Raw genomic sequence first — 6,000 nt, 5'->3', positions numbered from 1 at the left:
TACCAAAGGTATCCAGGTCAGATGTTGGAACTGAGGTCGCTGTGCCGGTCGCCGTACATGATACACCGCGTCCCGCCGAGTCTCAAATTTCGGTCGAACCAAGTACCGCTGAACGTAAAATATCCACAGTTACAAGTAGTATGTTGAGTCACAAAACCGGTTTATTTCACAACTGTACTTTCAATGGGCAAATTACAGTCCAAATTGTACAAAAACCGGAATGAAAACGTGGAAAATCCGTTGTTTAAATGACCCAAACTGTAAGTCGCGGGTGTCGGGATCCAAGCAAAAACCGCGACTTATCGAGGGCCGCGACTTACCGAGGGACCTCGTGAAAGAGGGAGATCGTGCATTGAAAAACATATAAAAAGCACATATAAACCCTCGGTTTAGTTAATTGATGTATCATCATATGTGTCAGGCAGTATTCGAATAAAATCATGACTATGTTTGCTGTGAACACTTCAGTGATGCGTTGTTTATTTTGTTTGTGTCGGATAGTATGTGGGTCGTTTGCTTTTTGCTTGCGACTTCGACGGTAACAGCTTCCAAAATGAACCAGTTTCATCGCAATTATAAACTTGTTCGTCAAAATAACCACCTTCATAGATAATTTCCCTCAGTTTTTCGGGAAAAGTTCTGACAGCGTCCATGTTCGCAGATCGAGCTTCGTATAGCATGTCTTCTTTGCCATCGCTAGAACCACCCTGAACTGGCCTCAAATTCGAGTTGCGTGCTTTGCATTGGGTGATGGAACCAGAGAGTGGAGTTCCGGCAGACCATTCCTGAAGAAATGTAAACAGCTTTATCGATGTCACCATTGTCGGACAATTTCGCACATTTTTCTGTTCAGTCCCGTCTCTTGGTAAACTTTGAAAACAAATTTACTCTTCATTTTTTACCCACCCACGAATAGTGGGCTAACCCACTGCTAGATCACGTGCAACCCTTAACTTGGTTTCACCTATGGTTTCACCTCTTGACATCGTCGATCGGTGTGAGTTTATGGCGTACGAACAGACTGGATAGCTTTCGCTTTGACATGCTGCTCAGTTGAGAAATAGAGATCAGATAATGAATTCAACTCATTGTAACGAGTTTTATAGAGGTATACCAAGATGGGACCGGCCGAGAAGCACGTATGATCACTACTCGACACCCCTGTTGACACCTTGAGTAAGGCCGCCGTCACCCATTGAATCTAAGCAATTCATATTTATACAGACGAACCTTCCCAAATAAAGAGTTCTGGTTCGGCTATGGTATTAGTCGTCAGATTTCATAGATCGCTTCATCGGGTAAAACATCTCGCCATAACCCCATGGTTCAGTTTTAATTACCGGCTATGACGTATTGTGTCAATTAATTGGATCACGACACCTATTCATTCCTCATCTGCATACTCATCGAGTGAGGTCCATAGGGAACATCTGGGGCACATAAAACAATATTCCTGTCTTTGCTTCAGTGATCAAGAATATTTGCCAGAAAATTTTCGTGAGATGAGTTTGGTCAAGTAATTACTATCAGCCAATTGTTCAAACAATTTGGAATTTGAAATGGGCAGTGAGTGTGATCTTATTGGGCTTCGAGAAACCCATACCAAATCAAAGTCTTTAATGAGGCTTCTGAAAAGCTGAATGGGTGAATTCCCGGTTTCCGACCATACCATGTACTTTCTTTTATCACAGTATTACCTGTTGCAAAGTGTACTGTAGGTTTAAGAATGAATGTCTTAAATGTGACAGTATACTCAATACTTCTTGTGATTCTTTGGTCTGAGAATCTGTATACATTTATGTTTGCATTGTCATCGGTAGAATTTCGTACCTCGTAACACTTCAACAGATTGATATCTGTAAAGTTCATCATTACTTCTTTTTCTATATGGTAGTCATTCATCCTGAGGGTCTTTGTCATTGCATTCAAAGCTTACCATGGGCCGTAGTAGGCAACAAAAGTACCATCTAACCAATGGTAAATAATCAGGGTTTTGTATGTGAACATGGTCCCGATATTGATTACTGGACTTGCTCAGTTCTATCTGAGCCAATTTGCAGGTGTTCCCCCAATTGATTTCATATTTCAAAGACGTATTCATATATGTACCCTTAATTTGATGATTGGTGATTTCTTTCATCAATGATGGTCATTGGGCCATGCGACAGGTCAAATGGGGGAGTTCACTCGCCTCGTCTGGAGAAATTAATTTTGTTCAATTGAACATGAAAATAGGCTTTCAAATGCAATCCGCACATCACATATAAATGTGTGGGCCAAGGTGCATAACATGTAATTTTCACCTCCCCTGATAATGGATGTAGCATTTGGACCACATTTCTTAGTCGTTACATGTATGTCTTCAATTACAGGGCATGTGTATCATTTTCATAGTATTTCCAAGTACTGTTCCATGATATGAGTGCCTCCAAGTGATATAACATGAAAAGTCAATTCTTCCCAGTTACAAAACCGAATTTCTTGTGCTGTTATAGCTGCAAACTAAATTTGTGAGAAGTATGTCATGTTGGAGTATTCTTTTCAACTTTGGATATTCTGTTCATCCGGCTGCAAACACTCAATGTCTATCCACCAGAGACAAAGTAAACACAAGCGTTAAACGATATATACCACAATACGCTTCTTCTGGGAAGCATGTCTGGACACAGATTTAGCCAATCTGCTGATTCAGCCATGTAGTTAGCCTGAGCTTGTTATGACGTTTGAGTAAGTTAAGGCTAGCTAATGGCTAAGAGATTATTATAAAAGAGCTATTTATATCGTCTTGTCTGTATATTTTCTTCATTTTCCTCTTGATAGATCAAGCTACCCGATAATTTTCATTCACCTTGCATGACAGGTGACATTACATTGCTATTGATGCATAAAATCTGCAGACTGCATGACCTTGACTGCGGAGCATCTTCAGGAGTTTACTTCTTTCCTGAGGAAACATATATTATGTCCTGTGCAACAAACCTGTACATGTTTGTGTTACAAGTTATTACAATGCTGTCTGGGCATTGATTATCAGAGACTCATTTTACATTTCGCACCTAATCTCAGAATATACCAGGTTAACACTACCATTTTCTTCATCGAGGAGAAGCAAATTCTACATTACACTCTTTTATGTTTACTTGAGCTCAGCTATTTTGTAAATAGTGGTCTGCAATTTAACATTGTGTTTTTAGAGTATGTCTGCAATCGTTTCTTCAGCTTTTTAGCTCCGCTGTCGACTGATTGTCCGTCGTCGTCGTCGCCGTCGTCAACTTTACTTTACAGCTGTGAAACTTTCTAGGAAGGTACCTTGGGTGGTTCTATCTCAGATTTGTTCATTTCGTGTGGATATGTTCAATTGTCTTATTTATAGCGAATATTTTTGTCATTTTTGGTCAAAAATGCTATGGTTTGTTACTTGGTATGTAGGTACCTTGGGTGGTTCTCTCTCAGAGTTGTTCATTTCATGTGGATATGTTCAATTGTCTTATTTATAGCGAATATTTTTGTAATTTTTGGTCAAAAATGTTATGGTTTGATACTTGGTATGTAGGTACCTTGGGTGGTTTTTTCTCAGATTTGTTCATTTCGTGATGATATCTTCATTTCTCTAATTTTGATGAATATTTTTTGTCATTTTTGGTAAAAAATTATATTTTTGACTTTTTCTTGAAAACTGCTTGTTCAATTGATTTGATATTCTATATGTAGGTACATCAGGTGAACCTCTGTCAGATTTGTTGATTTTGTGACGACATCTTAATTTTTTTAATTTTTATGAATATTTTTGTCAATTTGGTAAAAAATTATATTTTTGACTTTTCCTTGAGACTGCTTGTTCAATTGCTCTGATATTGTCTATGTAGGTACATTAGGTGGACCTCTGTCAGTTTGTTGATTTTGTGACGACATCTTAAATTTTTTAATTTTTATGAATATTGTCATTTTTGGTAAAAAATTATATTTTTTACTTTTCCTTGAGACTGCTTGTTCAAGTGCTTTGATATTGTATATGTAGGTGTATCAGGTGGACCTCTGTCAGATTTGTTGATTTTGTGACAATATCTTCAATTCTCTAATTTTGATAAATATTTTTGTCACTTCTCCTTGAAAACTGCTTGTCCAATTTCTTTGATATTGTATATGTAGGTATATCAGGTGGACCTCTGTTGATTTTGTGACAATATCTTCAATTCAATTATTTTTGTAATTTTTGGTCAAAAACGTTATTCTTGAAAAGTGCTAATCCGATTGCTTTGTAACTATATTTGTAGGTACCTTGGGTGGATCTCAGTCAGATTTGTTCATTTCGTGACAATATCTTGAATTCTCTATTTTCAGCGAATAGGTTTATCATTTTTGGCTCGACTTCTTCAAAATTGTTAACTGAATGCCATGATTCTTGGTGTATATATACCCTGGGTGTACCTATATCGGATTTGTTCACTTCCTGTCAACATCTTCAATTCTCTATTTTTAGCAAATATTTTCGTTATTTTTCATCAAAAAACATATTTTTGACTTGTCCTTTCAAAACCAGTAGACCAAATTATTTGATACTTGTACACATACAGCTTGGGTAGACCTCTATTAGATTTGTCCATTTCGTAAAGATATCTTCAATTCTCTACTTTTAGTGAAATATTCTCTGCAACAAAATCAAGAAAATTGGTGTCTTGCGATATTAAATCAGCTAGCATTAAGTTTAAATTGCTTCTTAGTCATTGCTGTCAGAGCATGCATCACAAACAGCAGAGCTATATCAGCCGACAGGCTGCTAGTCTATATCCTTCTGCATGACTGTGACCACTAAAATGTTGTTTATATCTTGTAAGAAGTGCATTCATGTCAATTGCTACTTCTTGTAATAAATCTATCTCATTTTCTCTAACTAACCTAATGAAATGCTTCTTCACTCTTGTCATCAATTTTGTGGCTTATCAGACGGCCAGATAAACAGTTTTTGTGATGTTTCAATTGTCATGCAATGAATCCTTTGGAGACAATTGTTGCAATCAATTCGTAATCACCAAGTACTTCTACTGCTATCATGGTTTTACGGATGTGCGAATTCTTTATAATAATTATGTCATCCTATTTTCAAGAATTGCAAAATAAGCACTTGTCTTTACGAAATAGGCGTGTTGCCAACTGAGTGACATAATGCATTCGAATTAGTTCTGGCTTCTCATCTTCACTTCTGTATTTGTAAGATTGGTTTTCTCTGTTTGTGTATACTAGCATGAGTGATCCATTATCCACTCTTTTCTTTTGAAATCACAAGGTTTGTGAATTGGTCTTTGAGTGCTTAGCTGCATTCCCGCTTGGTATGCGATGCCCCCAGATGGAAGGTTGCATTTCCTTTATTTCCTATTATAATAACCTTGTATTTGTTTTGTGAGAAACAATGTCAGACAATTAATTAATGATAATACTAAAACATAATAACTAAATTTGTAGTATTTGAAAATAATGACAGTAAAGTGTGTTTATAGTCACATAAGATGGAACAAAATCTGCAGTATAATGTACAATACGTATCTATACATGAAAACAATAATTCATCAACATGATACGACACAATATAATAACGTAATGTTCTTTTAATACTCTTGGCAATCACTGCACAATGCTGCCACCGTGAAATGCTTAACCTTGTACGTCAAATAGACAAAAATTAATATAAGTATTGACATGTTATAATAACAAATGCGTGTGTGTATATATTCATGCTTTTCACAAAGTTTAAATAACAATCATGGAGATTAAAAACAAAACCAAAATATTAAAGTATTATATAATACAGTATTAATAATCATTACATGCAACAAACTATCAACGCTCTCAAAAAATATTGATGATTATGTGTAGTAAATTTAAATAATTATGTAATTCAAATAAATAATATTCCATTAAATAATTAATAACCCATTAAATAATATACATATTGATTTGTATATATTATGTATTTTACCTCTCACCACTAACGTATTTCATTTC

Source organism: Saccoglossus kowalevskii, chromosome 4, assembly GCF_978046115.1.
Source record: "Saccoglossus kowalevskii chromosome 4, keSacKowa6.1, whole genome shotgun sequence".
Classification (NCBI taxonomy): Eukaryota; Metazoa; Hemichordata; class Enteropneusta; family Harrimaniidae; genus Saccoglossus; species Saccoglossus kowalevskii.
Note: the sequence above shows the minus strand (reverse complement) of the source record.